This window comes from Aethalodelphis obliquidens, unplaced genomic scaffold (assembly GCF_003676395.1).
Source record: "Aethalodelphis obliquidens isolate GAN/ISIS:26980383/991018 unplaced genomic scaffold, ASM367639v1 scaffold98, whole genome shotgun sequence".
NCBI lineage: Eukaryota > Metazoa > Chordata > Mammalia > Artiodactyla > Delphinidae > Aethalodelphis > Aethalodelphis obliquidens.
In genome coordinates, this window is record NW_020838042.1 from 3,431,212 (window position 1) to 3,458,340 (window position 27,129).

Below are 27,129 nucleotides of genomic sequence, written 5' to 3' on the forward strand. Positions count from 1 at the left end.
AATACATTTAATTATACTTTGATTCACAGGAATTCACTTGTCTTCGGTGTAGCTATTTATAGTAATTATTTGTAGGGTGAATCAAAGAAAGAAGAAACAATGTTATCTAACTGATTGTAGAAAATCCTGTCTTAAATATTTCATCTGGTATAATAAGCCTTTGCCTATGCAGTTTTAGGGGAAATGTAAATAATTTCATTGTTTACCTCTCCTGACTGCTCCCAAATTCACATTGATGAATTTGGAAGGAAATGGTAAAAACAAAAGAACAGCTAAAACAGAGAGTGTTCTTTTTCTGAGGATTGCTTAAATTCCAGGATTTCTTTACTTTCTTCAATAATGTTTACAAAAACACCATGCTATCAATGTAAGCATGTTATATCTCCCAACACAACTATGTTCACCTGGCATCCTTCTAAGTCCTTTGCATTAGTTCATCCTCAGGACAGTGCCACTAGGCATATTCCTACATTTGCAAGGGAATTATTCTTAGATCTTTAATATCCCCCAATCAGATAACCTTTCAGTTCTCTAGAGATTAGGGCAATTGACAATCAGATTCTGTTGTCCCAAGTATCTTCACATGAAAGGCATTCAAACAAGCTTCAAAGTGGTTTGCCCAAGAGAAAAGATTTCCTTGCACTTAGGAAGAACACTTACCATACTACCATCTGTGCCTTCCGTCAGGTTTTTATGCATACTGCTTTTGGATGTGCATCTTACATTTCTAATTTTATTTGTTTACCATTTTATTGAATGCAGATTTCATCATAAACAGTTAATATTATCCATACTTTAGATAAAGATAAAAGCTTAACGTCTTGACTATTAACAATATAGTCTAGATATTTATTATTTTTAAAAACCTGTCAGATGCACAAACATCCAATATTTGTTGCACAAAGGAAAAAATTCAAATTAATTAAATTAAATTAAAATTCAAAAAATAAGTATGTATAATAAAGACATCAAAGGTGGAAAGTTCAGCATCTTTTATGCCATCTTAAGTTCATTTTGTGCTTTATAATTTTAACAAAAAGTTATTTCAATGTAAATGACAGTATAACAGATCTGACTATTTTTTTCTAGGACTTAAAAGTGATTAATGTTTATCTAATAGTCGTTTATCCTATTTTAATGCTTTAAAAAATTTTAAATTCAAAGTTCCTGGTTCAAAGGTTTTCTTTTTTTTTTTTTGGTAAACTCTATTTATTTCTTTAATGCATGTTTTTCCCAAATATGTTCCTTCAGACCACAGACAGTGACATGTACTCTTTCTGAAACATGGATCATTGGTTCAGCTTTTACGTAAAATTGCTACTCATTGGAAACAAGAGTTTACATATATAAAAACCAGCACTTACTCATTACTAATATTTTAAACCTGGTGGCATCAATACACATCTCTATTGTATCTTCAGAAAAAAGCTAATTTAAACCTTGATCTTCCAAAGAATCATATTTACAGTCTTTTAAAATTAATCAATTCAATTTTTTAATGTCCATTATAACAGACAGTATAGAAATAAGTTCACACATCCATGGAAACTCAATATTTGGCAGAGTGGCCTCTGTAGATAATTAAAGAAATGATAGGTTATTCAATAAATGATGCTAGAACAACTGAGTATTTATAGGAAGAACTGCAATTGATTCTTTATCTCACACCATAAACAGAACTCAATTCCAGATATATTAAGAATTAGTCATGAAAAGTAGAACTTTTAAATGCTTAGTATACAATGTTGAAAAATTTATTTTTCACCTCAAGGAATAAAATGATTTTTTTGACGGATTTCTTAACCAAGACACACAAACGTGTGTGTGCATGTGTATATACATACCTATCTTTATGTATATAAAGAATGTCAACAGGCACTTTAATAAATTGAAAATATAAACCACAAACTTAACAAAAAGATTTTCAATATACATGATCCACAAAGAATTATTATAGCAAATATGGAAGGACTTCCAGAAATAAAAAAATATATATACATAAACAAAGAAATGGGAAAATAGGCAATAATGGTGAATAAGCAATTCACAGAAAAAGGAAAAGAAAAAAGCCATACACGTAAGAAAATATGATCAATCTCTCTAATAATCAGAGATACACAAATTCAAAGTGTGAGATACTATTTCACACCTGTCAAGATGGCAAAATTTAAAAGTCTGATAATAGCAAGTCTTGGAAAGGATGTGGAACAATAGGAAATCTTATAAACTGTTTGCTGGAATGTAAACTGAGACAACTACTTGGGCGGGGGGGCAGGGGGGGAAACTTGATGTCACCCAATAGAGATAATGCCAATAATTTCAATCCTGGATATATACCTTAATAAAACTTTTAAATTAACTCGTAATTTTAAGTAAAATTTTGGTTTATGAACTAGTCTGACAATTTAGGTGAAACTCCAAGAACATATATGTATTTTTTTAATGTTGCAGAAAAATGCATATGTTATGATACTATTTATTAAAAGTATATGTATTTTCCCCATTATATTGTTTTAAGCCATGAAAACAAGATAATATCCATATATGTGTGTATGCATTTGTGTGTCTGTGTGCATACATAACTCTATAGATACATACTGATTAAAGAATTAAGGCATGCATGGGAATAAAATGTGAAAATCACCAACTTCAGGTTAGTGATAGAACTTACAGTGCTTATTTCATGTGAGGCTAGTCTATGGACTCTATACACATCTAATCCTTCAAACTTTACTCCAACTCTATGAATTAAACACTATTATTATTTGCATTTTTTTGGATAAGGAAATTGATGCACAAAGGAGATAACTAAGTTCACAGAAATAGTGGTGTTAGAAGTTGGATTTGAACCCAGGGAGGCTGACTTCCCACTACAATCATAACCACTGGGAGGGGAGGGCAACGCAGAACGGCTGATACTTTGAGATAGAAGAGCACAGGAGCCTTCATCTGTAGTGTAATAATGTTTTATGTCTTAAGCTAGTTGGTGGGTGGGTATATGGTAATATTGGTTTACTTTTATAACATTTGTTTCCATTTTTTTGGAAAAAAAATGTACATGACTCATACTGCTAATAGATATACTATTTTTACAAACAGAACAACCATAACATAAGCACCTAGATTAAGAAAAATATTACCAGCATCCTGAAAGCTACTCAGGTTCCTTTCCAGTCACCACTCCCCCAGCCCTCAGCACTATTTTCTGACTTTTAAACCCATATATTAAATTTGTCCGCTATTGAACTTTATATAAATGAATTCATGCACTTTCTACTATTTGTGCCTAGATTCTTTAGAAATAAGAAAACAGTATTCATTCATTTAAGAAATATTTTTTGAGAGTTTTATCTCTGCCAGATATTCTTCTACATCCTGAGGCACAGCAGTGAATTAAAATTAAAAAAATACCCTGCCTTTATAGAGCTTACATCTCCATGGGAGAAAGTGATAATAAGCAAACAAATATGCTAAACGTATAGATGTCCAGAGGGTGATAAGTGATAAATAGAAAATAAAGCACGAGGAGGTTTACAGGAAATGTTGTAGTGGGGGTGAAATGAGGTTCATCTACGTTGTTCAGTGTTGTACTAATTTTTTCCATTGCTCCATGTTTTCCATTGTCCAGAAATACCATGATTTAATTATCCATTTACTGTTGATAGGCAACTGAGTACTTTCCAATTTGGAGCTACTGTGAATAGCACTGCCATGAATATTTTTGTACATTTCTTTTGGTGACTATATGCACTTCGCTATGTATATAGAGAGGAGTAGAACTGTGAGTCACAGTATAATAATAATTTAACAAATACTTTAACAAATACTATCAACTTTCCAAATTCCTCATGCCAATTTAAACTACCACCAGCAGGATATAAAAGTTCTGGTTGCAAATGGGACCTAATGAAACTTCAAAGCTTTTGCACAGCAAAGGAAACCATAATACAAGACCAAAAGACAACCCTCAGAATGGAAGAAAATATTTGCAAATGAAGCAACTGACAAAGGATTAATCTCCAATATTTACAAGCAGCTCATGCAGCTCAATTACCAAAAAACAAACAACCCAATCCAAAAATGGGCAGAAGACCTAAATAGACATTTCTCCAAAGAAGATATACATATTGCCAACAAACACATGAAAGAATGCTCAACATCATTAATCATTAGAGAAATGTAAATCAAAACTACAATGAGATATCATCTCACACCAGTCAGAATGGCCATCATCAAAAAATCTACACACAATAAATGCTGGAGAGGGTGTGGAGAAAAGGGAACACTCTTGCACTGTTGGTGGGAATGTGAATTGATACAGCCACTGTGGAGAACAGTATGGATGTTCCTTAAAAAACTACAAATAGAACTACCATATGACCCAGCAATCCCACTACTGGGCATATACCCTGAGAAAACCATAATTCAAACAGAGTCATGTACCAAAATGTTCATTGCAGCTCTATTTACAAGAGCCAGGACATGGAAGCAACCTAAGTGTCCATCATCAGATGAATGAATAAAGAAGATGTAGCACATATATACAATGGAATATTACTCAGCCATAAAAAGAAATGAAATTGAGCTATTTGTAGTGAGGTGGATGGACCTAGAGTCTGTCATACAGAGTGAAGTAAGTCAGAAAGAGAAACACAAATACCTTATGCTAACACATATATATGGAACCTAAGGAAAAAAAAAAGGTCATGAAGAACCTAGGGGTAAGACGGGAATAAAGACACAGACCTACTAGAGAATGGACTTGAGGATATGGGGAGGGGGAAGGGTAAGCTGTGACAAAGTGAGAGAGTGGCATTGACATACATACACTACCAAATGTAAAATAGATAGCTAGTGGGGAGCAGCTGCACAGCACAGGGAGATCAGCTCAGTGCTTTGTGACCACCTAGAGGGGTGGGATAGGGAGGGTGGGAGGGAGGGAGACGCAAGAGGGAAGAGATATGGGAACATATGTATGTGTATAACTGATTCACTTTGTTATAAAGCAGAAACTAACACACCATTGTAAAGCAATTATATTCCAATAAAGATGTTTAAAAAAAAAAAGTTCTGGTTGCTTCACATCCTCACGAACACTTGTTATTTTTTAAATCTTTTTTCATTTTAGACATAGGGTGAGTATATAGTGCCTTGATACCTTTTTTAATGTCAAAACTATACAATATTTTTCAGTAAAGAAAAAATTGAATAAATCTGCCAAATTATTATATTGTACTACATGTGCTTTTCTTGTGGCTTTTTTATTTTTAGTGAAAAGAAAAGTTATATTTAGATCTATAACAAATCATTCTGTTATTCTGCTGCCACCAAAAAGAAAAAAAATCTGGGAGCCAATTTTCAAGATTGGATGGAAATAATTCAAATTGTGAAATCTTTCACCAGTTCTGAGAGAGAGAAATTGCAAGCTGTTAGCTAGTTTAAGAAGTCATTCACCTGTCAAGGGGAACTCACCCATTCCATCCATTTCTTCATTTATTTACTTTAACAATTTCTAAGATGTTCAGTTATAGGACTGGTCCTCTAATTACCTTCTGGATAACTGCACACTGATACCATACCAGCACAGAAAGCTTATTAGCATAAGAGGAAAGAGCACTGCCCTGGGAATCTAGGGTCTGCATTCACGGTTTGTCTCTGCCTCTAAGTAAAATTATGCCTTTAAACTTGTAATTTAACCTTTAACTTGTAACATCCTGAGAATGTTCCTCTTTTCCATGGCTCACTCGCTCACAACCCATAGGTCTTGCTTGACTGCAACTCATTTAATGGGCAGGTCTTTGTCTTTGTCTTTTCTTTTTAGATAAAAGCCATTTGTCAACATTTTACAATCTTTCCATACTTTCAGAATGGGTATGTGGGTGTACATTAAAGTTATCATCATTATTATTAGTTGTTTGAGAGACATTTTTAACACCTGTCTGAGTAGAATAACATATCAATAGTTTCTCTTGTTATTTTTAATGTCAAATAATCCTCTTCCAAAGATTCAAGGACATCCAATGCCTGAACAACAGTATTCTATACTGTTAATTATTTGGTTTACAGTAAATCAAAGCAGATGATTCACAACATTATAAATGATACCTTTTTTCACTCTTATTTATACATTTCTTCATCTCCTTAACAATAAAGGTAGCACCTTGATTGCATTCCTCACCAGTCATTAGAATTTGCTATTCTCCCAATCACTTTACTATGTGAGTTTCTGGCTCACACAGTAAAGGTCTGTACTATTTCCAACATATTTAAAAGGTCACCTTCACCTCACTTTGACCCCAGCACTTCTGGCTTTATTGTCTGTTAGTACTTATCAGTATGCAACATTTATATAGTGAAATATTTTTTGTGTTTATTGTTTTGCTTTCAATGGAGTAAAAGCTAGATGAGGGGAGGGTATGCTGTCATTTTAGCTGCTTGTCATATAGGAAAATCTCAAAATATGTCTTAAATGAATAAATATTGTTTTGTAATCTCTGAAATGATTAAAAGACAAAATGATCAATATTCTTCTTTGACTAAAATTCTGAGCCTATGATTGTAACAGATCTAATGATCTCCCCCAGAATCATGACTCTCCCTCCTATAATAAAATGGGTTTTATCCTGAGAAAGAAGAACAAAGCTGGAGGTATCACACTTCCTAATTTCAAACTATATTATAAAGCTATAGTATTCAAAGCAGCATGATGCTGGCATAAAAATAGACACACAGGGGCTTCCCTGGTGGCGGAGTGGTTGAGAGTCCACCTGCCGATGCAGCGGACACGGGTTCGTGCCCCGGTCCGGGAGGATCCCACATGCCGCGGAGCGGCTGGGCCCGTGAGCCATGGCCGCTGAGCCTGCGCTTCCGGAGCCTGTGCTCCACAACGGGAGAGGCCACAGCAGTGAGAGGCCCGCGTACCGCAAAAAAAAAAAAAAAAAAAAAAAATAGACACACAGACCAATGGAACAGAAACAAAATCCCAGAAATAAACACATATACAGTCAACTATATTTGATATAGGAACCAAGAATACTCAATGGGGAAAGGACAGCCTCTTCAATAAATGGTACTGGGAAAATGGCAAAAGAATGAAATTGGACCCCTGTATTAAACCCCTCACAAATATTAACGCAAAATGTATTAAGGGCATAAATGTAAGACCTGAAACCATAAAACTCCTAGAAGAAAACATAGGAAAACAGCTCCTTGGTATTGGTCTTGACAATGATTTTTTGCATATGACAAGAAAACACAAGTAACAAAAGCAAAAATAAACAAGTGGGACTACATCAAACTAAAAAGCTTCTGCACAGCAAAAGGAACAATCAACAAAATGAAAAGGCAACCTATAGAATGGGAGAAAATATTTACTAATCATATATCTGATAAGGGGCTAACATTCAAAATACATAAAGAACTCATACAACTCAATAACAACAAAAACAATCCAAAACTCCAATCCCCAATGTGTCTGCATTTGGAATGGAACTTTTGGGAGCTAAGTAGATTTAGATGATGTTATAAGGGTGGGGTCCCCATGATGAGATTAGTATCTTTATTAAAAGAGGATGAGACCAGAGTTGGATCTCCGTCTGCCATATGAAGACACAGTGAGAAGGAAGACTTCTGCAAGCCAGGAAGAAGGTTTTCATCAGACACTGAATCTAATGGCACCTTGATCTTGGACATTCCAGCCTTTAAAACTATGAGAAGTAAATATATTTTGTTTAAGCTACCCAATCTATCATATTTTGTTATACCAGCCCCAAGCTAAGATAGGGCCTATAGGAAACTAACCCTATAGAGTTTAACTGGACAGTGTAAGAATAAAACAAAGGCATATTAAAAATCTGACTAAAACATGAGCAGAGGAACTGAACAGACATTTTTCTAAAGAAGACATACAAATGGCCAACTAGTATTTAAAAAGGTGCTCAACGTCACTAATTATTAGAGGAATGCAAATCAAAACTACAGTGAGATATCACCTCACAGCAGTCAGAATTGCCATCATCCAAAAGTCTACAAATAATAAATGCTAGAGATGGTGTGAAGAAAAGGGAGCCTTCCTACACCGTTGGTGGGAATGTAAATTGGTGCAGCCACTATGGAAACAGTATGGAGGTTCCTTTAAAAATTAAAAATAGAACTACCATATAATCCAACAAACCCTATCTTAAAGAGTATCTGTATCTCATGTTCATTACAGTCTATTTACAATAGCCAAGACATGAAAACAATGCAGGTATCCAATGAAAATGAAAGATGAATGAATAAAGAAAATGTGATATGCACACTCACACACGTGTATGCGCACGTGCACACACACACACACACACACACAGAGAGGAATATTATTCAGCCATTAAATAAAGAAATCCTGCCATTTGAAATACACGGGTGAAACTCGAGGGAATTAGGCTAAGTGAAGTGAGTCAGAGAGAGAAAGATAAATACTGTATGATCTCACTTATATATGGAATCTAAAAATAACTAAAACTATAGAAAGAGTATACTAGTGTTGCCAGGGGCGGAGGGGTGAGAGAAATAGGTGAAGGTGGTCAAAGGGTACAAATTTCCATTTATTAGATGAATAAGTCTTGGGGCTCTAATGAACAGCATGGTGACTAGGTAACAATACTGTACTGTGTATTCGAAAGTTGCTAAAAGAGTAAATCTCGAAACGTCTCACCACAAAAAAAAGGTAACTATGTGAGGTGATGGATGCGTTAACTAACCTTATTGTGTACTGGGATAATCATTTTCAAATGTACACATATATCAAATCGTAACATTGTACGCCTTAAACTTATACAATGTTATGTGTCAATTATATCTCAATAAAGCTGGAAAAATATTTCACATAATTTCTATTATTAAAAATAAGTTACCAGGGGTAGAGAGGTGGGGGAAATGGGGAAACATTGGTCAAAGGCTACAAAGTTGCAGTTATATAGGATGAATAAGTCTAGAAATGTAATGTACAGCACGATGACTATAGTTAACAATACTGTATTCATCACTGGAAATTTGCTAAGAGAGTAGATTTCAGGTGTTCTCATCACACACAAAATAAATGCTAACTGTATGAGAAGATGATATGTCAGTCACTTCACTGTGTATATGTATATCAAATGATGTTGTAAACTTTAAATACATACAATTTTTATTTAAAAAAAATTAAAAATAAAAATAATGTCCCACAATGGGAGTAACGAAAACTATGGACCTACACCTCTCATTTTTATACTGAATTTTAGACTACTTTGTATTGCTACTTACTAATTGTGTGTGTGGTGTTTCTTCAATATTATAATCTCTCCAAACTTATAATTGGTAGAAAAATCTTCTGGAATTTTGAATGATACTCTTCAAGACATAGTGAATATATCCCAGATACAAATTTCACAGCACACTACTCAGGTGGACAAATTTTCTTTTTGTTTCCATAACTGATAGTGATCTCTCTATTGAGTACCTCTTTAACTCAGTAGGACACAACTGAACCTAGTCATTTCTGTAAAATAGTTAATCCAGTATTTTGTTTTTCATTCAGTTCAGGATTTTCTACATTAGGAAAGGATTTACTTTCCATCTCCTTTTCCCTGAGGTGGTATTTAATTATGGGTATGTAATGGATACTCATGTAGATTTATGAATATGTTAGGGGAGGGGTGACCTGGTTCTAGGTTCCCTCACATCCCTCTCATGTATCCTATGGAATATATATTGTTCTGTCTTGCTCTCAGCTGTAATCATTTTCTGCCCTGACATTTACTAAGATAGTTAAGTTTTTTTCTGAATTCTTAGATTTGTGCTACTTTCTGCTACACCATACCTTTATTTCAACAATGAGACCCTAAGGATCTGTCAGCTAGCTCTCCTGCTTGTTTGCAATCTCTATTTTCCTGGCTTACTTTTGTGCCTTTCCTGGGAGCAGAGAAAAATCTGGATTCTTTCTCTTATCATTCTAAAGACACAAAAAGCTCCATGAACTGTGTCACACCAGATTGATCTGCCTAGTCAAATCTCATATCCTTGCCTACTTTACCTGCTCTGGCAACATGCTGAAGTGTAAAAAATGCTGGAATCTTGAAGATCTTTGGGTCATATGAAAAGAGAAAAACAGATTACATCTACTCAAAAATTTTTAACTTGTTTTGGAGCTCTATTCCTCTTCCACAAACACCAAAATTTGCATGTGCCTGGAGTGAGGCATACTGGAGGATCCCTTTTCAGAAACTCACTCCAGCCTCCACTGTGTGTACTGCTTTTCCGATTCTTCCCCTCTTCCCCAACCAAGGGGTTTCTAGTTAAATTACTGTTGTGACCTCCATTCCATTGGGCAGTAGCAGTTAAAATCTGGTTTAAGCAGTGACCACCAATGGGAAGACAAAGCTAATGTAGGGAGATGAACACAGACACAGACACATCAGTAAACAGTTCAAGATATTACTTTGCCACAGCTAATCCTACTCCAATATTGCTTATAAAACCTATGATGTGATAAGCACATGGTACAAGCTCAGCAAATTTGTGAATTGAAAAATGTACTGGTTCTGCTAATTGCAAGATACAGATACTATGTATGAATTCCTATGTTTATTATTTATTTATTTAGGTGGTTAGTTTTTATTGAGGTATGGTTGATGCACAATACCATATGTTTCAGGTGTACAATATAGTGATTCACAATGTTTAAAGGTTATACTCCATTTAGAGTTATTATAAAACATTGGCTACATTCCCTGTGTTGTACAATATATCTCTGTAGCTTATTTATTTTATACATAGCTTTTTGCCTCTTAATCCCCTACTTGTATCTTTTCCTGCCCCCTTCCCTCTCCCCAGTGGTAACCACTAGTATGTTGCCTATATCTGTGAGTCTGCTTCTTTTTTGCTTCATTCACTAGTTTGCTGTATTTTTCAGACTCCACATATAAGTGATACATACACTATTTGTCTCTGTCTGACATTTCATTTAGCACAATACCCTCCAAGTCCATCCATGTTGTTGCAAATGGCAAAATTTCATTCTTTTTTATGGCTGAGTAGTATTCCATTGTGTGTGTGTGTGCCACGTCTTCTTTATCCATTCTTCTGTTGATGGACACTTAGGTTGCTTCCATATCTTGGCAATTGTAAATAATGCTGCTATGAATGTTGGGGGTTCATATATCATCTCAAATTAGTGTTTTCATTCTTTTTTTTTTTTTTTTCAGATATATAGCCAGGATTGGAATTGCTGGATCATATGGTAGTTCTATTTTTAGATTTTTGAGAAACCTCCATACTGTTTTCCACAGGGGCTGTACCACTTTACATTTCCACCAACAGTGTATGACTTTTCTCCACATCTTTGCCAACATTTGTTATTGTGTTCTTTTTGATGATACCCATTCTGACAGGTGTAAGATGACAACTCATTGTGGTTTTAATTTGCATTTTTCTGATTAATGGTGTTGAGCATCTTTTCGTGTGTCTGTTGGCCACCTCTATGTCTTCTTTGGGAAAATGTTTATTTTTTGGCTGTATTCTGTTCCATTGATCTATGTGTCTGTTTTTGTGCCAATACCATACTGTTTTGATCATTGTAGCTTTGTAGTATCGTCTGAAATCAGGGAGGCAGATTCCTCCAGCTCCATTCTTCTTTCTCAAGATTGCTTTGGCTATTTGGGGTCTTTTGTGTTTCCACAGAAATTTTTTTTGACCTAAGTTTATTTTTTTTCATACAACACTCCAAACTTTTTTATTTATTCTGAGTTGCCTTGTCTACTACATAGAGTTTATTTAGTTTTTAAATTAGTTTTTATTGGTGTAGAGTTGATTTACAGTGTTGTGTTAGTGTCTGCTGTACAGCAAAATGGATCAGTTATACATATACATATATCCACTCTTTTTAAGATTCTTTTCCCATATAGGTCATTGCAGAGTATTGAGTAGAGTTCCCTACTTATAAGTAGGTTCTTATTAGTTACCTATTTTATATATATTACTGTCTTTATGTCAATCCCAATCTTTTGTTCTAGTTCTATGAAAAATACCCTTGGTGCTTTGATAGAGATTGCACTGAATCAGATTACTTTGGGTCGTATGGCCATTTTAACAATATTAATTTTTCCAATCCATGAACACAGTTTATCTTTCCATCTGTTGGTGTCCTCTTCAACTTCTTTGACCAGTGTCTTCTAGTTTTCCAAGTACAGCTCTAGCTCTTTTACCACCTTAGGTAGGTTTATTCCTAGTTTTCTATTCTTTTTGATGCAGTTGTAAATGGGATTGTTTTCTTAATTTCTCTTTCTGATAGTTCATTGTTAGTGTATAGAAATGCAACATATTTCTGTATATTAATTTTGTGTCCTGCAACTTTACCAAATTCATTGATGAGCTCTAGTAGTTTTTTGGTGGTGTCTTTAGGATTTTCTATGTAGAGTATCATGTCATTTGCAAACAGTGACAGTTTTATCCTTCATTTACAATTTGGATTCCTTTTATTTCTTTTTCTTGTCTAATTTCTGTGGCTAGGACTTGCAATACTATTTTGAATAAAAGTGGTGAGAGTGGGCATCCTTGTTTTGTTCCTGATCTTAGAGGAAATGCTTTCAGCTTTTCACCACTGAATATGATGCTATCTACAGACTTGTCACATATGATCTTTATTATGTTGAGGTATGTTCCCTCTATGCCCACTTTCTGAACAGTTTATCATAAATGGATGCTGAGTTCTGTCAAAAGATTGCTGTGCCCCTACTGAAACGATCATATGGTGTTCATTCTTCAATTTGTTAATGTGGTGTATCACATTGCTTGATTTGTGAATACTGAACTATCCTTGTATCCCTGGGATAAATCTCACTTGATCGTGGTGTATGATCCTTTTAATGTATTGTTTAATTCAGTTTGCTAATATTTTGTTGAGGATTTTTGCATCTATGTTCGTCAGTGATGCTGGCCTATAATTTTCTTTTTTGTCATATCTTTGCCTTGTTTTGGTATCAGGGTGATGCTGACCCTTTAGAATGAGTTCAGAAGTGTCCCTCCCTCTATAATTTCTTGGAATAATTTGAGAAGCATTGGTGTTAATGCTACTGTAAATGTTTGGTAGAATTCACCTGTGAAGCCATCTGGTCCTGGACTTTTGTTTGTTGGGAGTTTTTTTTTTTCTTTTTAATTCATTCAATTTGATTATTTGTAATTGGTCTGTTTATAATCTGTATTTCTTCTTTGTTCAATATTGGGAGATTGTACATTTCTAGGAATTGGTACATTTCTTCTAGGTTGTCATTTTGTTGGCATATAATTATTCATAATAATCTCTTATGATCCTTTGTATGTAGTTTGTAATTTCTCCTTTTTCATTTCTGATTTTATTGACTTGGGCCCTCTCTTTATTTTTTTCTTGATATGTCAGGCTAAAGGTTTATCAGTTTTGTTTATCTTTTTAAAGAACAAGCTCTTCCTTTCATTGACTTTTTCTATTGTTTTCTTAGTCTCTATTTCATTTATTTCTGCTCTGATCCTTATGATTTCTCTTCTACTAACTCTGGGTTTTGTTTGTTCTTCTTTTTCTAGTTCCTTTAGGTGTAAGGTTAGATCATTTCGTATGTTTATTTTTGCATTAAATTACTATGGATTAAAAGTAAAACAAATAGCTGATGTATACCAGACAAGTGCTCAACACCTTGGGGGATATTAAGGTCAATGTAGGCATAAAATCTGCCATCAAAATGTTTATATGCTGATAGAAAGAGACATGTTTCTTCCCAAATAACTGCAACAAAAAGCAGATTGTGTGCTATAATAATAAGACATATTAATAGCTACAATTTATTGAGCTTTACTATCTGCCAAATCCTATGCTTGGTACTTTAAACACCTCAACTTATTCACTGCAGATAACAACACAGTGATGTTGTTATTATTTCAATATATTAAAAAACAGGGAGGTGAAGCCATATGCCCACAGAAGCTGATTTGTATAAGGTCCCAGAGAAAGGCGAGGTTAATACAAGTGGGTGGGTTTCAAGACCTGCCTCATTAATGAAGACACATTTGAACTGGGTCTTCTTGAAAATGCGTGGGAATTTGCAGACATATTTGGAGAATAGCTTAATGACATCAAAATAACAGATTTTTTAGTGAGGAGGTAACATAATTAGGACTGCATTTTGAAGACAGCTCTGACAGAAGTATGAAGAAATGACTGGAGAGTATAAATCATTCTCATCAAGAAAAACAAACCTAGGTGTTATGCGCATCTTGAACGACAATTGACACTTTAATTGAGAATTACATATTTTAATAACTCTCTAAATCCCTGCAATTTAAGCTAGTCTATAAAACTACAGACCAACTATACACCCGGACTCAAAGGTACAGTGAATGCAATGATATCTATATACTCAGTACAAACAAACGAAAAGATAATTAAATGTCTATTACTTTCACACACATAAAAATTTCAAGAATGCTATTATTTGAGAATTACATTGTATCAATTAATTAATAAGTTTGTAAAGACTATTTTTCAATCTTTGAAGAAAATAAACAGCTATAGTCATCTAACAAAGTGATTTACTAAACTCATCTAAGGGGGGCTCTCTGTTGAACTAACAATAAAATTATTTATGGGCTTTGATGGCATCTTCATAGGCATTAATTTTGTCACCTCAACATTAAATTACCAATGTGATAATATATAAGGAACTAGAGCAAAATATTAAGAGATTACACATTTTGGGAGTCTAGGATTTTAGCTGAGTAAAAAATCAAATTGAAAAAGGATTATTTTAAGCAATGCCACCTTCAAACGCAGCCAACAGATTTAATAATTAATTACTAATGTGTCAGCAGTTTTGTGTGATTGGTAAGATTATGGGTCTAATTAAATTAAGATTACAGCTTTCATAATTGTATAGGTTAGTTAGCTTCCCACAGATAAACATATCATATTTTCTTATTGCTATTGGTGAGGATTATGTTCAACAAAACACTGATTTAACTGGATATCAATAGGAATTATGCTATAAAGAGTTTCCCTTGTAATGAAGACTAGCAGATTTTGTTTTATTTTATTTTTACTGCAGAATTTCTCTTTACTTTGTAGTATTTCTCAAAATAATATGATCACAGAATCCTTTATTGCCTAAACATTTTACTAGATTATGCTGTAAAACACACTTTGAGTATTCTATTGTATGCCATATAACAAAGTTGCTTGTAATATGTTTTATTTTTACGTTCAGATTTAACTGACCATGATACATAAGGAAAAATGCATGATTACTTCATATGTGCATATCTGGTTTACTACTTTAATCAAATAATATTTATATGGAGGCTAATTGGACACATTTTATAACACAAGGCTATTTGATGCATGGTGATTGCTTAGTTTCAGTTTCCACAAAGCCAAATATTTAAGTACAAATAGTTTATTTGGAGGGACAGGGAATACCATTAGGAGTGTAGTGATGTAACACAGGGAAGGGAAAATCAGCTAATGGTGTGTTCTTATGCCAGCTACCACAATGGACAGCTAGAGATTATTACTGCAGGAAAACCCTTGAAAACATTAGAAAATATATGCCTCACATTATTCCAACTATAGGATGCTGGAGCTGTGATATTAACACCTCCATACTAGTTAGTCATTTGTTAAGAGCTGCCCTGGCTGGCTGTGAATGGAGAATGGTGAGAGGCATTATTTCCTAGGCACTTCTGGGCAAGGTGGTCTCTGGATATATTACCCAACACATTATTTGTTATCACAACATATTTACGAGTTATGGGAAGAACTTCTCAAATTGTTAGTGCATGTGGAGCAGTGAATAGATTGCAATGAATCGGGCTTCCCTGGTGGTGCAGGGAAATTTGAAATTCATCAAATTCCTTATGGATTTAAAATCTGTAGTACAATCTAATCTCACTGAAAGTTGAAGAGGTAGTAAGGCATGGAGCTATTAATTAACTCACCCAAAGTACCATGGAGTTAGGGTAGATTTATAATTAAAACTCATGTTTACTTATGTTTAGATGCTACAAGCTCTCATTCTTTTCATTGCTATTTTCAATATAGGTCATTATTTTTAGACTCATTGATTATTTGATTGGCAACTTCAGAACACAACTTAAAAAGCAAAGAAGTCAGTAAAATTACTAGGCCCCAGCTGTTGTTAAAAGGGCCCTTAAAAATACTAATGAGTTTTAGCCTATCCAACTCTGTGGCGTCTAAATGTATTTTTTCTAGGATCTGAACTAACTTACAGCAGCCTGGCATTAGAAATCAAAATTATCTCACTTCAGAAATTGTTGAGAGAGTTAATACTTTCCCTGTTTTAAGGGTGGGGAAATTAATAATCACTTAATGTACCACAATTTCATGGTGTCAAAACCATGACTAGAATCCAGGTCTCTTGTTTCTCAGAATAAACTATACTAAGAAAAAATTAATACAAATTAGAGGATTCAAGAAGGCTTTCCATTTTTAGAGAGAAGCAGTCACAAGGAAACTTAGAAGAAAAAATGACATGAGTTCTGTTATGAATAATAAACATAGAAATTACACAAGTCTTGGAACATGCTGTCATGACTATTCTAGACTAAAATCTGAGATTAAAACAACATCGTTATATCAAAGATAACATGGTTCATATTTCAAACTTGTAGACACTGAATTATCCCTGCTTGCATTACCATCATGTATACAATAAAATGTATATTTTGCACTCTCTTACACATATAGTTATACTCAAAACAAGAAATAGAAATAGAAAGGCAATTCTATAAACACAATAAAACAACAAAAGCAACAAAGAAACCAAAGCAGTTATATAAGCAGTGATTGATGTCCCCCTGAGAAAAAGGGCCAACGTGAGTACCATAATGCTGGAGCTCAGGCTAATAACATGGCTTGGAGGTAATCACAATCCAGGATGCACACGAGGAGGCCCAAGAAAAAATTCTCACTGGAAAGTGAGGGCCTAAGTCTGAAACACCAATTATCTAAATAAGGCCAATGCCATGGGGAGAAACCCCCTATCAGAAGATGACACTTATACTGTAGCACTAGGAACATTAGAGTAATCTGTACAGGCCTAAAAATAAATGCCTTTAATACTCTCAAAAAAAAAAAAGTCATCATGTCCATTATGTTAGTTAGAAATTATAAAACAAAAAGAGCCATGAAATAATAAATAGAAGAAAAACCAAATTGTCATTTTTAAAAGAAATAATGTTGAAATAAAGTAAAAATCTTAGCATAGGCTTTTAGCTAAATGAACACAAGATGAAGGATGACCACAACTGAAGAACAGATGAGTAGGCTAAAAGGTCAGGTGTAGCAATTATCTACAACAGATTTAAAAACATATATAAGAAAAGGAAAATTGTGAAAGAAAATGTTGGAGACATACATAGAGTCAGAAGTCCCAACATTTCTCTGTTGATTTCTGAATGAGAGGGTGGGACAATGTTGGGTTAAAAATATTTGAAGAAATCATGAATGAAAATGTCCCAGAATTGAAAGTGTACTTGGACCTTGATACTGAAAGAACTCATACTATGTAAAGCAGGACAAATGAAAAAATGAAATTCACCTAGAAACCTGTAGTTTAAATTCAGATCAAAGATAAGGAGAAATTCCTAGAGCTAAACAGTGGGTAGAGATTCTCAAATTCCTCTACAGAATTCCCTTAAAATTCTCAACAAATGTATCCATACTTCAACAACGCCCAACAAAGAAACTGGGCTTTCCATACAGATGATAGCTGTTGCTGGTGCTCTTACTTTTTTCTTTTTCTTTGAGAGTAGAAAATAATGTTTAAACACAATAATCACATTTGATTTCTTTTGAATTATTACATTAAAATTACGTAGCAATCAGGGCTTCCCTGGTGGCGCAGTGGTTGAGAGTCCGCCTGCCGATGCAGGGGACACGGGTTCCTGCCCTGGTCCGGGAGGATCCCACACGCCGCGGAGCGGCTGGGCCCATGAGCCGTGGCCACTGAACCTGTGCATCCGGAGCCTGTACTCCGCAACGGGAGAGGCCACAACAGTGAGAGGCTCGCACACCGCAAAAAAAAAAAAAAAAAAAATTACGTAGCAATCAAAGGATGATTTACTATTTGGGAACTTTTGTCATAGATTTGGAGATCACTGCTGCAGAAGATCAGCAATAATTTGTTTTAATGAATGAGGAGCAATGTCTAAATATATTCTGAATTCTTAGAGTCTTGCTGCTCAGTTATATTAAATTGTATGAGTTATTGATCGGAGAAAAATCTCGTAAGTAAATAGAAAAACGAGGATAACGTTCCCATCAATACTCTGATACTGTTTTACTCCTTGCTGTAAAATACATTCTTCCACATGGTAAAATGCTCCACATTTATATTTTATGGAACATCTATCTACCTATTATCTTTGAATACATATAAAGATACATATATATCTGTATATTTGAGTATATAAAACCATCTCCATAGTTACTATTTTACATAATTATTTCATATATTTTAAATGACTTAAGGTTTTAAACAATTGATATTGACATTGAATTTCAAAATTCTTGAGATTTTAGAGCCAACTTAATGGAATATCCAAGCAGAATTCAATAGGATGATCTATTTATAAATATTATTTTAAATAAACATATACATATTTGTTGTTTAAATCAACTATACATACTTGTTTTACATAGAATTATGTCTTTTGGAATTTATGTAATTCAGCTTTCAAGTGTAGCTAACATGAATTTTCTTTACCTAAAATTATATCTTCTTTGTAAGATATTGCTTCCCTTCACCATATATTTGACCACTTAAAATGGAGTTAAGAGGAAAAGATATGCATCAATGTCTAAGCCAAGTACACAAAATAAAACACCTCCTACGTCTAGAAAGCTTAAAGGCTGACAAGATCTGTTGAAGAAATATGGATAGGGATTAAATTGTTTTACTCTTTTTCCTCTATATCAGAACATCCAGACAATTTATTTACTATGACAATTTCTTCTATTTTATTTTTTAATGAATTTATTTTACTTATCTATTTTTGGCTGTGTTGGGTCTCCATTGCAGTGTGCAGGCTTCTCACTGCCGTGGCTTCTCTTGTGGAGCACAGGCTCTAGGTGCGCGGGCTCTAGAGCATGGGCTTCAGTAGTTGTGGCGTGTGGGCTTAGCTGCTCCAAGGCATGTAGGATCGTCCCGGACCAGGGCTCGAACCCATGTCCCCTGCATTGGCAGGTGGATTCTTAACCACTGCGCCACCAGGGAAGCCCCAAATTTCTTCTGTTTTTACACTCGAAAGATTGATATTAGGTTAAGGTAAAAAACAAATTACCCAACAACAATAAAAAAAAACCTGTGCAAACAAAATTTAAACAAAAAAAAGAATTGCAAATCTCTTTCTCAGAAATGTGGGAGGGGAAGAGAGATATTATGTACCACAGTTAGAAATATACAAGTGTAAAGAGCCATGTGCTGCTAAAGGGCAGTACCATCCTTTATTGATATTATTACACTTGATATCTACAACAGAATATGTGTCACACTATAGGCAGGCACACTATAAAATTTTGCTGCATAATTGAGTAAGCTGCCTATATAAACCAAGCCTTAAAGGAAAGTTCACAGATACTAAAGTAATACAATTGCTAGTATTAGTCTGAATAAGATTTTATACACCTGGTTATTTTATAATGGTCTGCTCTAGAGAATTGGAATAAAAGAAAGACATGAGGAACATTCTACAAAATTATTGACCTGCCCATTTCAAAAAATATGAAGGTCATGAAAGAGAAAAATAGGAACTCTTCCCAAATAAAGGAGACTTAAGAGACATAACACCTAAATGCATGTTATTTGGATGCTGAACCAGGAAAAAAACGATTTTTTAAACTGTTTTGCTGTAATGAATATGAGGTCAACTGATGAAATTTGAAAAGGTCCGTAAATTAGTTTATAGTAGTGTATCAATGTTAATTTTCTGATTTAAATAATGTACTATGATTGTATAAGAAAATGTCTTTTTTTAAAGGAAATTGCGAAATATTTAGAAATACATAGGCATCATGTCTGCAACATGAGCAGGAGAGGATGTGGCAGTATATTAACATTTGAGGAATCTAGGTGAAGAGCATACAAGAATTCTTTGTACTGTTCTTGTAGCATTTCTGTAACTCTGAAATTACTTTTTTCAAGTTAACTGAAAGAATTATCTTTTTTAGTCAATTTATTCACAGGTTTTACAGATAGCATATATTTGACAAAGAATCAAGTATTAAGATATTTAGTTATGTTAAAGGATTGATTCGGAATTTCAGTGGGTAAAGAGGAAAGATACACAAAAGTAAAAACTGATCATATTTACATATGTAATGCCAAAAAGATAATAACTAACCAGAAAGCAAGTGTAGTTTTGGGGTACATATTTCTCACTTTCCTAGCTGTGGTAACAGGAAAAATTTTATATCGGTTTTAGGGCAAGAAACATCCTACCGTTTTCAAAGAATAAGTGTCCTGGTGGGATGAATTAAGGTACAGATTAAAAATACAGTTCCAAAATGACAATAATTTATAGGTAAGTTTAATAATTTGGAGAGATAGGAAACAACAGAGAATTTTTGGAAGATTTTCAATAGCAACTGTCTGCTGTAGAACAAATCTGCAGTTGCTGCTTTCCCCTTAGTGCTGTGGTATTGTTTTCATTGGGGCTTCAAGGGGAATCAGTGGCTGCTTGCCAGTTTCTGTGTTCGCATCCAGCTGTTCAGAGTTAAAGGACGTAAGTAGTTGTAAAGGCTGAGGTTTGGGCAGTCATGCAGTCTGCCTCTGAGACACAAGTAAGCATCTTACTAGACTATTTACAAATTTATATAAAATGGCAATCATTAGTACTGAGAGATAGTGAAGAGAGACAATGTTCTTGCTTAACCAGATAAATGAACAATACACCAAATACTCAAGAGGCGTTACCTGGTGCATCTCTTTTCTGTTCCCATGTTTTCTTGTCACTACAACTCCCTGAATGCTCAAGACTCAGAATTTGACAAAGTAGAAAAACATTAGGAAAATTTACTGAAAGTTTTAAAAAAAAAACATAAACAGCTTTGCATGGTACACGTACAGAGCTTTTACATAACCCCTATAGATTAACTGACTTCCCACCTTTTAAAAGCAATAGGCAATAGAGTTTTTTCAGCTTTATTGAGGCATACTTAATATACAAAAAATGCACGTTTAATGTACACATTTTTTGTGTTTGGATCTATGAATATATGTCTGATACCATCACCACAGTCAAGGTAATAAATATTTCCAGCACCTCCAAAAGATTTCTTGTGTCCCCTTGCTGTTTTTTCCTTTGCAGCAAGGGCACTTAACATGAGATCTTTCCTCTTAACAAGATTATAGTGCACAATGCCGTATCGTCAACTATAGGCACTATATTTTACAGCAGATCTCTAAAACGTACTCATCTAACATAACTGTAACTGAACAATAACTCTCCATTTCTCCCTTCCCCATCCTCTGGCAACTACCATTCTATTCTGTATTTCTATGAGTTTGACTATTTTAGATACCTCATATAAGTAGGATCAAGCAGTATTTATCCTTGTATGACTGACTTACTTCACTCAGCACCATGTCTTCCAAGTCCATTCAATTTGCTGCAAATGGTAGGATTTCCTTTTTTTTAAGGCAGAATAATATTCCATTGTATATATACCACATTTTCTTTATCTGTTCATTTGTTGATGGACATCTGGGTTTCTTGCATGTTTTGGCTATTGTGAATAATGCTGCAATGAACACTGAAGTGCAGATATCTCTTCAAGATCCTGATTTCAACTCGTCTAGATAGATACCCAGGAGTGGTATTAATGATCATATGGTAGTCCTGTTTTTAATTTATCAAGAAAACTTTACACTGTTTTTTGTTTTTTTTTTTTTTGCGTTACGCGGGCCTCTCACTGCTGTGGCCTCTCCCGTTGCGGAGCACAGGCTCCAGACGCACAGGCTCAGCGGCGGCTCACGGGCCCAGCTGCTCCGCGGCATGTGGGATCCTCCCGGACCGGGGCACGAACCCGTGTTCCCTGCATCGGCAGGCGGACTCTCAACCACTGCGCCACCAGGGAAGCCCTACACTGTTTTTGATAGTGGCTGAACCATTTTATATTCCTACCAACAGAATACAGGGCTCCACTCTCTTCATATCCTTGCTAACACGTACTATCTTTTGGGGATTTTTTGTGTTTGTTTTGCTAACAGCCATCTGTAGCAGGTGTGAGGTGATATCTCTTGAGGTTTTTATGTGCATTTCTGTGATGATTAGTGATGCTGTGAATTTGAATACCTTTCCATATACCCGTTGGCCATTTGTAAGTCTTCTTTGGAGAAATGTCTATACAAGTCCTTTGTCTTTTTTTTTTGCTATTGCATTGTAGGAATTCCTTGTATATTTTGGAAATTAATCCCTTGTCAGACATATGGTTTTCAAATATGTTCTCCCATTTCATAGTTTGCCTTTTAACTCTGATATTTCCCTTTAGTTTGATGTCACCCCACTTGTCTATTTTTGAAATATATGAAATAGAGATTAGAAAAACATTCTGTAACATCCTGTGGAAAAGCATCTTGTGGAAAAACCCAAACGAACCTTTTGGCCAACACAGCACAAAGGATAAGAGACTGCTGTGCAAATTATATGCTAACAAATTGGATAACCTAGAAAAATGGACAAATTCCTAGAAACATAAAACCTATCAAGACTGAATCATGAAGAAATAGAAAACCTGAACAGACTAATAATGAGTAAGGAGATGGAAGCAGTAACCGAAAACCTCCAACTAAGAAAAGCCCAGGACCAGATGGTTTGACTGGTGGATTCCACCAAACATTTAAAGAATAATTAATGCCAATCCTTCTGAAAATCTTCAAAAACTGAAGAGCAGGCAACAAGTCCAAACTCATTTTATGAGTCCAGAATTACTCAGATACCAAAGCCAGACAAGGATACTACAACAGAGGTCTTATACATGTGCTTATGAAAATGCTAGCTATGGAAATCACTTGATCACTCCAGCTATATTATCAATTCCCATTACATGGGAAACCACATGAATTTGATTTTCTGACATCTCTGCTGAAAATGCTGTCATTCACAATTCTGATATCTATGCTAAGGACTACATCTCTAGATGCATCTTACAGTAGGAACATTGAATTGTCACAGAAGCATTGTTCCACGCATAATTAGGAAGAAATTCACTTCCCTCCCAACATGTATCACATGTTATAACATGGGTACCAAAGAAATGAGGCTTATACCCTAAAATCTCATAGGCCCTCATAAATACTGCTACTTTATTTTCTCTGTATCCTGTATTATCACAAATTATAGCAACAGTAAAAATGGCAATGCTAAAACAAAACAATAACTTTATTTTATGGAAAAGTGGGAGGCATATTGTAAAAAATTCAAATAATAGTTTTAAAATTATAAAATACAAGGAAGAAATAGATAATTCTAAGTCTTTCCAAAGGTGTTGGGTAATATCTTTCAAACATTTATTTATTCTTATATACACACAGAAGAACTGAGACAGACACATTTCTAAGTAGAAAAATAGATAATTTTGCAAGAAAGATGTACCCTATGTACTATATAAAAATAACATGAGCCTTCCTTGAATTTAATAGAAGAAAGGAAATGACATGAACATAAACCTGAAAAAATTAATGAACTTCAGATAAACACTTCATTACAGTTTGGGATATTTCTTCAACTAAGGTTAAGAAAAATGGTTATCAGTAAGATTAACTCTGGCTTTTAAAGATGTAGGTTTTTAACCTATAGATGTTTAATAATGACAGTACTTGTATTTCATTTTTACTTTGTATTTAAGATAAATTTACATTTCTAACTGCAATTTTAGTTTCTTGAGTTCTAACTTAAAATGGAATCAATTTACACCACCAAGCATTTTATCCCAAATTTCCCATTTTTTAATCATTTCTAGATCAACTAGGTTTCATTATAATTAGACCCAAATGTTGCTTTTTGCCTTTATTTTTGAATGGCAATTTGGGTGAATAAATTATTTTAGAACATATTTTATTTCTTTCAGAACATTGAGGATATTTGTACATTTCTATTCTAGTTTCAGTGTAACTATGGAGATTTCTATGGTCCACTTTATTATTCCCTCAGTGGCTTTGCTTTTTATACCCAGATTGCAGTAGAATGCTTTCTTTATCCTTAAAATTCAATAACTTAACAGGATGTGCCTTGATGTCAATCGTTTTGAATGAGTTTCACTGATAAACAATCTGCTCTTTTAATCTGTAGATTCAATTCTCCCTTCATTTCAGTTAAATTTCCCAGTATTATACCTCTGTGTGCCTTTTATGTTTTATTTATAGATATCTTTTCTTTAGGGATGCCAATTATCCATAATACTGGTTCATTTTTGATTGGTGTCCAAATATTCTCTCTGATTAGTTTAACTATTCTATCTCTGTCTGCCTGTCTCTATCTCTGCCTCTCTCTCCATTCCCTGAGGATACAAAAAGGCTTTTCCTATTGATGGAAATGACTTTTAACCAGGTTTACTGTCTCCAGTTTTTCTCATTTATTTATTAAATTTGTAGTCATGTTATTTTGGTTTTCAATTTGTCTCATTGGCCCTCCAGTCTCCATATTTTATTTTACTCTCAAGATTTAGCATCTCGTCTTTGAGCTTTTGTTCAATTAATTTCATTTAAAATATGAAAGCTTTCACAAATTTACATGTCATCTTTTCACATGGGCTATGCTAACTGTTTACTGTATCATTCCAATTGTAGAATATATATTACATCTAATTAAACAAGTAATAATAACAAAATAAGTTTAGATTTATCAAGTGTGCGTCAGGCATTGAGCGAAGTGATTTACATGCATTAATTTATTTAATTCTCACAGTAACTCTACTTAGAAGGTATTATTATTTTTCTCCATTCTACAGATGAGGAAACTGGAACTAAGAGAGTTAAATAATTTGCCCAAGGATATATAACTAGCAAAAGACAGAACTAGAAACAGGTTTATCATAATGTTATGCATATTTACTGACTACCATTCTTCTGCTTCATTAATGGCCCATCAGGCCCAGATATGTAAGAACTTCACTATTAGGCATAACAGATTCTCTCTGTAATATCAATATACTTATTGAATATAGAGGGACTAAGGAACTTAACCCCAAGATTAAAAGAGGGGCAAACTCAGGAAAATAATAATGAGGCTAAGAGGAATAGAGGAAAAATGATATGCTAGAGATAGAATTTGGGAGATTTTAGTTTAGATTATCATGGCATCAGGGGAACATTAATTTTAGACATTTCAGGGCTGACAATTATTATTTATCTTTTTGTTATTTTTTTTAACATCTGTTTCTCTATTTTTTTTGTCCCTGGGAATAAGTATCACCAGAATATCTCAAAAAAACTGTGCCAGTGGTGCATAAAAAGGAGAATAGTAAATGTGTAAGAATGTGGGATGGTTGCCTGTGTGTATGTGTGTGTGCATGTGCGCGCACGTGTGCAGGAAATACCTATGAGACTTCACTGTGGCCTACTGTCCAGATGAAAGAGAACACTTGATCGGTAACCACAGGTAGAAATAATAGAAACTGAAGTAGGTGATAGCAGTATTGGGTGTACATACATATATATATACAGACATAGAATAGAATAGGATAGACTAGACTAGAATGGCAAAAAGATGTGAGCAGGCACTGGTGTGAAAATGCAGCCTTTTAATTATTAAATTGATCTTTTCCACTATATGTGCTCAACCCTCACTGACTTCCTGCAACTTAGCAGAGTGGAGCAAAGCCAGAGAGTCTGGCCAGTGAGGTGTTCCACAATGAAATTTGAGGTTTGGGACACCCTGATTTGAAATTCTGAGATCTTCTTATTATTCAGGTAGTACTTTAATGGAAATTTAATTTTTATAGTCTGTGAAATAGCATTGTGAGGATTGCCTTAAAAATAAATCCCATTGTATTGTCTTGTTTTCTGAGGAAGAATGCAGACTGAGTTACAAAAAAACTGATTCATTTGTGAATCTTTAACAAAAATCCAGCTCATGCCTTGGTATCTTTCCTGTCTTAAATCCTTCACCATTTCTTCTGTAGTTCTTATGATATATACCTATAGTCTATCACAAGAAAAACGAAGATTATTTTTTGGACCCTAAGTGACATAATGATTTAGAGCAAGAGAATGTTCCATAACTATAACTGAAGATATTCTGTTATCTCAACGATCTGAATTCTTCCATGTAAAAAGTAAATGATAACAGATTCTTACTTTTCAAGATTTTAAGTTTAATCCTTATAATGAGTTCTGTTGTACATATTTCAGGACAAAAGTTTTGAAAATCAATTGCAGCAATAATAAAAGCATGATTGTGGGCATTTGACAAATCTTGGAAAACTAGAAACATCTTATAAATACCCTTTTAAAAATGCTATTACAGCAGACCAAAATGGCAAGGCAGGAGACCCCTGCCTATCCATCTCCCCACAAAACTCAACCACTAGACAGCTATTCACAAACAAAAACAGCTCTGGGAGAACTCTGGCATCCCATTAAGAAATTTTAGCAACACAGTAGAACAACAAAACCTGAGAATAATCACACAAAAAGAGAAAGAAGACAGATTCATTTTGCCTGCATCATCCCATTCCCCAAGCTGACATGGTTCAGCACCAAAAGGGAAGTTCCCAACTAGGAAGAGTTCTCCTTACTAGAAAAAGAAGAGAGTGGTAAGCAACCAGCTTCTCCCGCCTTTTGGAGCACCACACAAATGTCCTGCTTTGGTTTTACCCCACCCAGACAGGAAAGCTGAGCTATATAGAGATAGCTAGGAAAAAAGAAGAAAAGCAAGGCCTTTTAATAGCAGCCACAAGGAAAGATTGTGGTTCACAGAGACCAGCTCCGCAGACAAACTCAGCAGATTCTACCAATGATGAAACCAACAACCAGCACGACCACCATGGATCCCTGCAAATTTTACAGGCTTTTGTCCCACAGGTAGTTGCACTCCTGGGTGCCATGTGTTTGGTTGCACCCTGCTCCC

General features: G+C 34.6%; 1 non-coding gene across 1 annotated transcript; it reads right to left on the reverse strand.

The window, feature by feature from the left end:
* Positions 1-24,764: 24,764 nt before the first annotated feature.
* LOC113614523 (U6 spliceosomal RNA) lies at positions 24,765-24,870 on the reverse strand. The gene has a single exon (XR_003430669.1). It is a non-coding gene; the product is annotated as a U6 spliceosomal RNA (small nuclear RNA).
* Positions 24,871-27,129: the final 2,259 nt, after the last annotated feature.